This window comes from Neovison vison, chromosome 4, assembly GCF_020171115.1.
Source record: "Neovison vison isolate M4711 chromosome 4, ASM_NN_V1, whole genome shotgun sequence".
Classification (NCBI taxonomy): Eukaryota; Metazoa; Chordata; class Mammalia; order Carnivora; family Mustelidae; genus Neogale; species Neogale vison.
Window position 1 is genome coordinate 48,834,094 of NC_058094.1, and position 12,062 is coordinate 48,846,155.

At 38.2% G+C, this 12,062-nt stretch overlaps 1 protein-coding gene and 1 pseudogene across 1 annotated transcript in view; one reads left to right on the forward strand and one right to left on the reverse strand.

Moving 5' to 3' along the window:
• Positions 1 to 12,062, forward strand: part of CNGB3 (cyclic nucleotide gated channel subunit beta 3) — a 157,964-nt gene that overhangs the window by 53,821 nt on the left and 92,081 nt on the right. The window lies entirely within an intron of this gene.
• On the reverse strand, positions 11,495 to 12,027 carry LOC122905249 (annotated as a pseudogene).

The window sequence follows — 12,062 nt, forward strand, 5'->3', positions numbered from 1 at the left end:
TTCATGTGTTTATTTGCCATTTGCATATCCTCTTCCATGAAATGACTATTCATGTTTTTACTTACTTTGTAAACAAATTTTTATTTTTTTAAATATATTTATTTAATTTACAGACAGAGAAAGAGAGAGCAAGCAGGCACACACTTGCACTCAAGCTGTTGAGAGGGGCAGAGGGAAAGAATCTTCAAGCAGACTACCTGCTGAGTTTGGAGCCTGATGTGGGGCTCGATCTCACAACCCTGAGACAATGACCTGTGCCAAAACCAGAGTGGGATGCTCAACCAACTGAGTCACCCAGATGCCCCAAATTATTTTTATTTTTTGCTGTCATGTTTTAGTGTCATTTATATATTCTAAATACTAGATTTTTGTTGGATATGTTGTTTGAAAATATTTTCTCCCATGGTATTGCTTATCTTTTCATCTTCCTAATAAGAGCATGAGTTTTTCATTTTGAATAGGTGAAGTTTTCTGTTTTTCCTTTTGTAGATTATGTTCTTGGTGTCAAATTTAAGAACTCGTTGCCTAGCCCCAGATCCAGAGAAGTATCTTCTACTTTTTCTAAAAAGTTTTCTAATTTTATGTTTTATACTTAACCTTATGATCCATTTTGAATTTATTTTTATATAAAGTCTGAGATTTAAGTTGAAGTTCACTTTTTTGCCTTAGATGTCCAGTTGCTCTAGCACCATTTGTCAAGAGGGCTGTCCTTTCTCCTTTGAAGCGCTTTTGCACTTTTGTCAAAAATCAGTTGGTGTGTTTTTAATGATGACATGAATGTCCTACAGGTCTGTCCCCAGCAGTAGATAACTGACAGCAATCAAAACTATGGCAGTGTCCCAGTCAGTACAAATTTCTTTATGAAAATATAATTACTAACTGAGCAGGAATGCTATTATGGTCTTCTTACATCATAAGGAAAGTCCCAATGCAGAGCCAAGTTACTAGCACTGTTCTCTTACTGAGTTTCAGCAGTTATCAGCAACTTATAATTTCATCTTGCTTTTTATTAACCTACTACTAATAGACATTTCATCCCTTCCTTTATTAGTTTAAAAGTCAAAATTACTTAAGTTTTATCCACATTCCTTGCCACCTTCTTGAACATGTTTAGTTTGGCTCTTTAGTGCTTCAGATCAATTTGATGTCTCTTCCTAGCATTAAGAAGGTAAAGAAGAAGCTGTGAATTTGGCACTCAGAATATCCCTTAAATGTATGCACCGTCCTCTCCTTTATGTCAACATCAAACTGAATATTCATTTGTTATTATTTCTTTATTAGATACTGTTAATTGTGAACCTGGAATACAAATGATGTCTCTCTGCTTTCAGAGAAAAGAAGTTATGCAAATATTTTCCAATCAAGGAAATGTATTCCTGCTAACCATTTACTACTCACTCACTCTTAAGGAAGAATCTACCCAAGAACTTGGCCCTGTCAAACACTGAACCTCCTAACTTCTAGATGGGCAGGGACTGGGAACCTGGTGCTCTGGGGTGCTAAGAGCTAACCACAATCACATACAGCCACCAGAGAAAGTGTAGACTTCTATTCTGCAGTCTTGTACCCATTGTGCAGAATTGTGACCTAACTCTATGTGCTGATGATTAGCACTCTGACTTCTCCTCCCTTTCCTAGTCTGACTTGCTTACTATATCTGGTTCCTCTGAGGATGTCCTCTGATTTTGCTTCACCAACTCTTGAATGATTCGCTAGGTTTCCCTCTTCCTACAAATTATTTCTCTTCACATCTAAATTATTTTATTAACCCAAATGGAACCCCTTCCTGCCAAGTACTTTCTATGTACATCTCCACTGGCATCTCTTTAAAAGAAACCAATCTCTGCTCTGAATCAGAAGATTATGCTTCTGTCTCCAAGCCACAGCCACACATACAGCTGCCAAGACAATGACAAATCTACCTCAGGGTAACTGACATTTGTTTGGAGGCGTTGAAATAGTCCACATCCCCCTTGTCACATCTGCTTCTTGCTATCCACTCTCTCTTTCCTAATTTTCTCATAGCAGAAGAAATTGCCAATCTAGTCAGAAACCAAGACATTGATCTGCCATGGTATGCTTAGTAGTGATTGGGATTCCTGTGCCTTAAAGGCAAGAAACTAGACCCTAATCCTTTCTCTGGGTGTTTTTCCTCTTCTATGTAATAAACCCATCTGGACAAAGATTGCTTCTTAGGGAAGATTTCCACTCAAGGAAGGTAGGTGGGTAAATAGACCCACAGTCTGATCTATCAAATAGCATATTTCTCTTCAGCATGTGGTTCCCAAACTTAGATTTGGGGCAAGATTTTAGCATCTACTTTAGCCTCAAGACCTAAACTGAATTTCTCAACAGAGATTTTTCCATAAATCTACATCTACTAACTAAAATCCAAACTCCTTCATATTTTTCCTCTTTTTAACCATTTTACCTTTTAAATTCTGTTCCTAATGTCAAAGGAAGAGGCCACCATGCAATACCTGACAGAAAAATTAAATTTATTGCTCGCTAAGCCAGACAGGGTTATACTTAGAAAGTAAAGTCTCCCAGAGTATAGCAAAAAGCTGATTTTTTATAGGGTTTGGCAGTATGGAGTTCAAAGAAAATTCATTTATCCTTAGAAATTTTGAGATGTTGCTTTATTAGCTTCTAGTATCCAGTGGCTCCAAAGAGAAATCTGATGCCAGTCTAATGCTTCATAGGGATTTTTTTCCCACCTCTAGAAGATCTCAACACTTTTCACTTTAATTTTAGTGTTCTGAGATTTATGGTGGTTTGCTCTTTGTGTTTTCTCTTTTTTGTTTCACTTGCATTTGGTGATCTTTTTTAATCTGAATACTTGCATATTTCCTCAGTTGTGAAAAAAGATTTCTCTATAATATCTTTCGCTGTTTTCATTGCTTTTTGTGGGGCGGGGGGCTGGTCAAACTCTTTATCTCCAGGTTTCTAATTGTTTCTCTTTCAAAGTAACCTATTCTGACTAAATATCTGACTAAAAATACATATCTTCTCTTATCTCCATTTTTTGAAAGATTTTATTTCTTTGAGAAGGGGAGAGAGAGAGAGGGAGAGAGCACACAAGTGCTGGGGGTAGGACAGAGGAAGAGAGAGAAGCAGGCTCCTTGCAGAGCAGGGAATTCATACAGGAGCCAGAGATCATGACCAGAGATGAAGGCAGATGCTTAACTAACTGAACCACTCAAGTGCTCCTCTTTTTTTTTTTTTAAATTAACATATAATGTATTATTAGCCCCAAGGGTACAGGTCTGTGAATTGCCAGGTTTACACACTTCACAGCACTCACCATAGCACATACCTTCCCCAATGTCCATAGTCCCACCATCCTCCCTCTACCCCCCTCCCCCCGACAACCTTCAGTTTGTTTTGTGAGATTAAGAGTCTCATGGTTTGTCTCCCTCCCAATCCCATCTTGTTTCATTTATTCCTTTCCTACCCCCCCATCTCCCCATGTTACCTCTCAACTTCCTCATATCAGGGAGATCATATGATAATTGTCTTTCTCTGATTGACTTGTTTCGCTAAGCATAATACCCTCTAGTCCCATCCACATCATTGCAAATGGCAAGATTTCATTTCTTTTGATGGCTGCATAGTATTCCATTGTTTTATTTATATATATATTTATAAATATATATATATTAATATATATAACAATCACATCTTCTTTATCCATTCATCTGTTGATGGACATCTTTTCATAGTTTGGCTATTGTGGACATTACAGCTATAAACATTTGGGTGCACGTGCCCCTTCGGATCACTACGTTGGTATCTTTAGGGTAAATACCCAGTAGTGCAATTGCTGGGTCATAGGGCCACTCTATTTTCAACTTTTTGGGGAAACTCCATGCTGTTTTCCAGACTGGTTGCACCAGCTTACATTCCCACCATCAGTGTAGGAGAGTTCCCCTTTCTCCGCATCCTCGCCAGCATCTGTTGTTTCCTGACTTGTTAATTTTAGCCATTCTCATCATGGTTTTGATTTGTATTTCCCTTATGCCGACGGATGTGGAGCACTTTTTCATGTGTCTGTGAGCCATCTGGATGTCTTCTTTGCAGAAATGTCTGTTCATGTCCTCTGCCCACTTCTTGATTAGATTATTTGTTCTTTGGGTGTGGAGTCTGCTAAGTTCTTTATAGATTTTGGATACTAGCCCTTTATCTGATATGTTGTTTGCAAATATCTTCTCCCATTCTGTCAGTTGTCTTTTGGTTTTGTTAACTGTTTCCTTTGCTGTACAAAAGCTTTTCGTCTTGATGCAGTCCCAATAGTTCATTGTTCCCCTTGCTTCCCTTGCCTTTGGTGATGTTCCTAGGAGGAAGATGCTGCAGCTGAGATCAAAGAGGTTGCTGCCTATGTTCTTCTCAAGGATTTTGATGGATTCCTGTCTCACATTGAGGACCTTCATGCAGTTTGAGTCTATTTTCATGGTCCAGGATAAGGAAATGGTCCAATTTCATTTTTATGCATGTGGCTGTCCAATTTTCCCAACACCATTTGTTGAAGAGGCTGTCTTTTTTCCATTGGATGTTCTTTCCTGCTTTGTCGAAGATTAGTTGACCATAGAGTTGAGGGTCTATTTCTGGGTTCTCTATTCTGTTCCACTGATCTATGGGTCTGTTTTTGTGCCAGTACCATACTGTCTTGATGATGACAGCTTTGTAATAGAGCTTGAAGTCTGGAAATGTGATGCCACCATCTTTGGCTTTCTTTATCAATATTCCTCTGGCTATTTGAGGTCTTTTCTGGTTCCATATAAATTTTAGGATTATTTGTTCCATTTCTTTGAAAAAAATGGATGGGATTTGGATAGGGATTGCATAAACGTGTAGATTGCTTTAGGTAGCATAGGCATTTTCACAGTATTTGTTCTTCCAATCCATGAGCGTGGAACATTTTTCCATTTCTTTGTGTCTTCCTCATTTTCTTTCATGAGTACTTTATAGTTTTCTGAGTATAGATTCTTTGCCTCTTTGGTTAGGTTTATTCCTAAGTATCTTATGGTTTGGGGTGCAATTGTAAATGGGATTAACTCCTTAATTTCTCTTTCTTCTGTCTTGTTTGTGTAAAGAAATGCAACTGATTTCCGTGCATTCATTTTATATCCTGACACTTTACTGAATTCCTGTACAAGTTCTAGCAGATTTGGAGTGGAGTCTTTTGGGTTTTCCACATATAGTTTTATATCATCTGCAAAGAGTGATAGTTTGACTTCTTCTTTTCCAATTTGAATGCCTTTAATTTCTTTTTGTTGTCTGATTGCTGTGGCTAGGACTTCTAGTACTATGTTGAATAGCAGTGGTGATAATGGACATCCCTGCTGTGTTCCTGACCTTAGAGTGGAAAAGCTTTCAGTTTTTTTTTCCATTGAGAATGATATTCGCTGTGGGTTTTTCATAGATGGCTTTGATGATATTGAGGTATGTGCCCTCTATCCCTACACTTTGAAGAGTTTTGATCAAGAAAGGATGCTGTACTTTGTCAAATGCTTTTTCAGCATCTATTGAGAGTATCATGGGGCTCTTGTTCTTTCTTTTATTAATGTATTATATCACATAGATTGATTTGTGGATGTTGAACCAACCTTGCAGCCCTGGAATAAATCCCACTTGGTTGAATAATCCTTTTAATGTGCTGTTGGATTGTACTGGCTAATATTTTGGTGAGAATTTTCACATCTGTGTTCATCAAGGATAGTGGTCTGTAATTCTCTTTTTTGATGGGGCCTTTGTCTGGTTTGGGGATCAAGGAAATGCTGGCTCATGAAATGAGCTTGGAAGTTTTCCTTCCATTTCTATTTTTTGGAACAGTTCCAGGAGAATAGGAATTAATTATTCTTCAAATGTTTGGTAGATTCCACTGGGAAGGCATCTGGCCCTGGGCTCTTGTTTATTGGGAGATTTTTGATGACTGCTTCAATCTCCTTACTGGTTATGGGTCTGTTCAGGTTTTCTATTTCTTCCTGGTTCAGTTGTGGTAGTTTATGTGTCTCTAGGAATGCATCCATTTTTTCCAGATTGTCAAATTTGCTGGTGTCGAGTTGATCATAGTATGTTCTTATAATTGTTTGTATTTCTTTGGTTTTGGTTGTGATCTCTCCTCTTTCGTTCATGATTTTATTTATATGGGTCCCTTCTCTTTTCTTTTTGATAAGTCTGGCCAGGGGTTTATCAATCTTATTAATTCTTTCAAAGAACCAGCTCCTAGTTTTGTTGATTTGTTCTACTGTTATTTTTGGTTTCTATTTCATTGATTTCTGCTCTGATCTTTATTATTTCTCTTCTCCTGCTGGGTTTAGGCCAAGTGCTCCTCTTATCTCTATTTTTAATTATTGTCTGTTTTATGTGTTTCCTCTCATATTAGTTTTTCGTTTGTTTACTTTAGTGCTTCTGACAAAGCCGATTTTGCACAATTGTTTGGTAATCCTTGGCTTATGTTATCATCTTTGTACTTGAAATTCCCCATAACCTATGTAGATTGGTAGTGTACAAAAAGGGAACAATAGGAGAGGTCTACCTTGGAGGTAGAAGTATTTTATTATCAATATTATTCAGGATTATCAGCATATAGTGATAATAAAAAAGAAACTAACTTTCAGTCACTTCTAGCTTTTACTAAATTGGATACAGCCAATACCGCCCCTTTACTGCCCGCACCCAGAGAAAATCATTCCCACTCAACACCCTCTTATTCTACGTCCTTACCTCACTCCACCATGTGGTAAACCATTGCTATAGATTCTGTTCCATTTACAATATTCTTTCTACAGTGATTGTGGGAAAAAAACACATTGCCAAGAAGTTTACCACTAACTCATCTTCTGGACAGAGTCCACCCAGGTCTTCTTATTTTTATCGTTCACTTGGGTTCCAGCTCAGCTTTTCAAGCCCAAATCCCATCTCACTGTTACATCCTGGAGGCAGTGACTTCTTCTTCTATTCACTTGGTGAAGGCTAGGGGTGAAAGAAAGCAACCAACTTCATTACTCTGAATGTTGTTCCTTATGTAATCATCTTAATGATTGACAGTAGGCCCTTCTCACCCCTTAAATCCACCCCCAAAACTTCCAGAAAGTCTCTTACTTTGCAACAAATATCTTTTGTCGGTGTTTGGGCAGTGTTTTTTTTCATTATTAACAGCAGTGTTGTACACATCATAATTTGTGAGAATTGAATGAGTTAACATCTCAACCCATGTGCTTTTTGTCTTAAAAAAACTTCAAATTTCTTGTTTTCTAGCTAGCACTTTCCTGTTTGTTTTCCAGTATTGTGGATGTTTTAAATCTTTTCTTTTGTCATTTCTAGACATTTATGGCTTTCAGCCTATTATCTTGATTTAATTTTTCATCTGCTTCTAAAATAGTGTTACCCCTTTTTTTCTAGACATGTATGCATTCTGGGATAGTCTGCTCAGGCTGCCATAACAAAAGCCACAGACTGAATGACTTAAAAAGCTGAAATTTATTTTCTCACAGTTCTGCAGGCTAGAGATCAAAGTGCTGTCACAGTTTCTGGTAAGACCTCTCTTCCTGGCTTATAGATGGCTACCCTCTCCCTGTGTCTTTACATGCCTTTCTTCTGTGCATGCAGAGAGAACCCTCTTTTTCTTCTAAGGACACCAGTCTTGTCGGATTAGGGCCTAGCCTTATGACCCCAGTTGACTGTAATTACCTTTCTAAAGACCCTATCTCCAATACAGTCACATTGGGGGATAGGGCATCAAAGTATGAATTTGGAGGGGGACACAATTCAGTTCATGGTACCTTCTAATCAATCAGTTTTTAATTTAAAAAACCCCAGGGCGCCTGGGTGGCTCAGTGGGTTAAGCCTCTGCCTTTGGCTCAGGTCATGATCTCAGGGTACTGGGATCAAGTCCCACATCAGGCTCTCTGCTTGGCAGGGAGCCTGCTTGCCCTCCCCATCCTGCCTACTTGTGATCTCTCTCTGTCAAATAAATAAATAAAATCTTTTTTAAAAAAAATAAATAAATAAATAAAAATTTTAAGGCCCAGAAATTTATTCAGAAAAAAAATATTTTAAAGAATCATTAAAGTCAATATAGGACATGTCATCTTTCCTGAAGCAAAGTAAGTGCACAATGAATATCCATTAAATACATGAATGAGGCATTCAAAATGCACCTTGGAACTTTCCCAAGGCACCATTTTTCAGGAACATTTTTGAGCACATTGTTTGACTCAGGCTGCTATTATATGGAAAAAAATGATAAAAACATAGTTGTTTATCATTTACTCTCAAAAAATACCTGAAATCATTAGAGAATTTTACATGTTTATTAACATGAAACATATAAGTATTATGATTATTTTAGGTATGTATTGATATGTGTATTCATTCTCCTTCCTAATGGTTTAAGATTTGGGAAGGATTGCTATTACGCATGTTGGTGTATGTGTATGTTGATGTGTATGCATACCTGTGTACATATGAGTCTTACGGATATAAATGTATAAACTATGTGATAATATTTTTTTAAAGATTTTTTATTTATTTACTCGACAGACAGAGATCACAAGTAGGCAGAGAGCCAGGCAGAGAGAGAGAGGGAAAGCAGGCTCCCTGCTGAGCAGAGAGCCCAATGTGGGGCTTGATCCCAGGACCCTGAGATCACGACCTGAGCTGAAGGCAGAGGCCTAACCCACTGAGCCACCCAGGTGCCCCTGTGATAATATTTTTATAACTTTTTTATTACTTTAGTATTAAAATGTTTAACTTTTAACGAAGTTAGTCACCACTATATTTATGGGCCATTACAATGTGATTCACTGACAATAAAAATAAATATCTTGGACACAACCTTCAGTACTTAGAGATTAACAGAGGAAAAGATCTAGAGAGTGGACTGCTGGCAAGGATTTAGAAATAAACTCTGGAGTTACAAATGTAGCCTATTCTAGACAGATCAAGAATTTAGTTTAAGAAATTGTGCATCATAACATCCATATGTACATTTCCATATGTAGAAACTAATGTGTATAAACAATACCATATGCACAAGTGAAATGTGATAAACAACTCAAAATCTTCACAGTATTTAGAGGTGAATATGAGAAAGGAGCCAAGTAAGACTTGGTTGAGTTATAACTATACTAGCCCAAATTTGCTTGAAATTTGTAGGTTTTATGGTCAACCACCAGATACATTAGTAATAATCAGAATTTTATACTAAGCTCAGGTATTTTCATTCCAAACTTTACTCCTATAAAAATGTCATTATTCAAAGCAAGTTTCTTTTCTTCAAATGTAACTTTTGAGAACTGTCTGAATTTATCATTAATTATGGAGAAAACACAACAAAAGAAAAAATACCTGCTTCTCTCTTCCCCCGTATCTTCCCAAAATGGAATATAATATTCTTTGCCCAATCCCTATCTTCAACAAGACATGAATAATGGTTTTAAAGGACTTTGATCAATTGAAATTTTTAAAGACTTAAATCACTGAAAAATGAATTTAATTCTTAATTAAGCATTAAGAATTCGGTTAAGTTTGCAAAAGCTGAAGTTTATTCAACATTTTACTGGAAGGAATAAATACCACTTTTAACTGAGCTTAAGAAATAATGAATGGAAATCTAAAATACCACTTCGTGAACAAAGGCAGAGTCTGTGCACCTTTACAAAATACTTATGAAGGCAAAATGACAAAATTTGCAGTTTCTGTGCAGCATGAGACACCACTGACCTCCGTTTCCAAACTCTTAGCTTCCCTGATTTTTGTGACATTTTTGTCTCTCAGATCTACCTCTCTAATTGCTACTTCCCAGTTCCTTATCTTATGCTACTCCTTAAATGTCAGCAAATTACAAGGCTTGACCTGCCAGTCTTTTCTTGTTCTATGCAGACTCTTACCAGTAATCGGATCCACTATATAATTTCTGCCATTGCCTCTAAAAAGGTGATACCTCGTTCAACATCTCCATCCAGCTCAGTTCTCACTGCTGAATTCCAAACCCAGATTCTCAACTACCTGCTGTACAGAATGTATTTCAAAAGAATTTGTTTATCCACAAACATATACTAAATTGAATGACTTTGTAGCTATTTTACAATATAGACCTCCATCCAAGTTGCTCATGCAACATCACAGTCACCCACTTTGCTAACTTCCAAGGGTTGCCACAACAAATTGCCATAAACTGAGTAGCTTGAAACAACACAAGTTTATCCCCTCACAGTTCTATAGGCTACAGGCCTATAGAAATTCAGGTGCCTGCAAATTTGGTCCTTCTGAAAGTCTGAGGGAGAAACTGTTCTACACCCTTCTCCTAGCTTTTGCTGGTTGCCAACAATCCTTGGTGTTCCTTGATTTGTGGTTCATCACCCCAGTCTCTGCCTCCACTGTCACATGGTGTTCTCCCTGTGTGTCTCCTCCCTGCTTTTGCTTGGTCTTCTGTAAAGACACCAGCCATCAGGGGCACCTGAATGGCTCAGTCAGTTGAGCAGCTGCCTTTGGCTCAGGTCATTATCCCAGAGTCCTGGGATAGAGTCCTGCACCGGTCTCTCTGCTCAGCAAGGAGCCTGCTTCTCCCCTTTTCACTGCCCCTCTCTGCCCAGCTCATGCACTCTCTCTCTCTCTCTCACTCACTCTCTGTCAAATAAATAAATAAAATTAAAAAAAAAAAAAGATACCAGTCATTAGATTAAGGGCCCACCCAACTGCAGTATGACTTCATCTTAACTTAGTTACATTTGTAAAGACCTTATTTTCAAATAAGATCACAATCTGAGGCTCCAGTTGGAAATGAATTTTGGCAGAACACCATTCAATGTAGTCCACTATTCAAACTTGAAATTTCCACTGTTATATTAACCCGTATATTTTAACTCAGCTCTCTCCTTTCTTCAAGTCAGACTTCTTCCACACCACAACTAATAATCATCTTTCTTTTTTCCATTTTTTTTAAATATAGCTAATACTGTCCCTCTCCTGCTTAGAATCTTACTTTGCTTCTCCATTGGTCTCAACCAACCTTTCAAATCAAATCATGGATGAATTGGGATTTTTTTTCTCTAATAGTCTCATTGTATATGTTTATTGAGATAGAATTTAAACATTGTCTCCAGCTTTACTGAGATACAAGTATGAAGTGTACATTGCGTTGATTTGATACATTTATAGATTGCAAAATAATTACCGCCATGGCTGGAGCCTTCATCCTGCCCCATGATTGCTTCTTGTGGTGTATGTAATACAGTATTGCCATTCTGTGTCTTTGGGTGAATTTAGTGCAGGTTCCTGTCATCCTAATTACAACACAAAACATTCCCGTCGCTGAAGTTTGTTGAGTGACTCTCTCCACTCAGTTCTACCCAACGGGTGCTTGTGTGTCTTTCTTTTGTTTCACGGAGTGTTTCTGGAATGCATCCATGTTGTGTGGATCTCGAATCTCTCCTACGGGAATCGTCGTGAATCATTACAGTATGTGACCTTTTGCATCTGGCTTTGCTCATTAAGTTCTTTGTGGAGACGAAGAACCAAGAGAATAAGCAGTGAAGCTTGTGGGAAGAATTCGAGATTCCATAATGGGACAAAGGGAGTAGATGTTAAGGTCTCGGCAGCAGCCAAAGTGGACGATTTTGTGGCCAACAGAATGGTCTGGGAGAACCTTCATATTGGAGCATATGCTGAGTTGGAAGGAAGGTGTTGGGTGATCTGTATAAAACAGGGAGGCTTGGTGGGCACCACGGGGGAATCCTGGGAGGAATCCATGGGTCCCTTGGAAGAGCTGGTCTTGACTTCTGCTCCAGCTAATTGCTGTTTGGCTTTCTTGAGTTTTGCTCTGTGGTTCTTGAACCATACCTGCAGTATGGTGGGATGGATCTCCAGTTTCGAGGCCATTTCTTTCTGAAGGCTGGGAGTGGGGTATGGGTTCTTGCTGAACAAAGATTCCAAATCGGCCAGTTGTTTCTCAGTGAGCATGGTTCATTTCCTTTGTGAATGCTTCTGGTGCTTTCCTTTAGGAAGGTCCCCTGTGCCGGACATCCTGAGATCTAGCTGTGTCCTCATGCTCTAGTCTT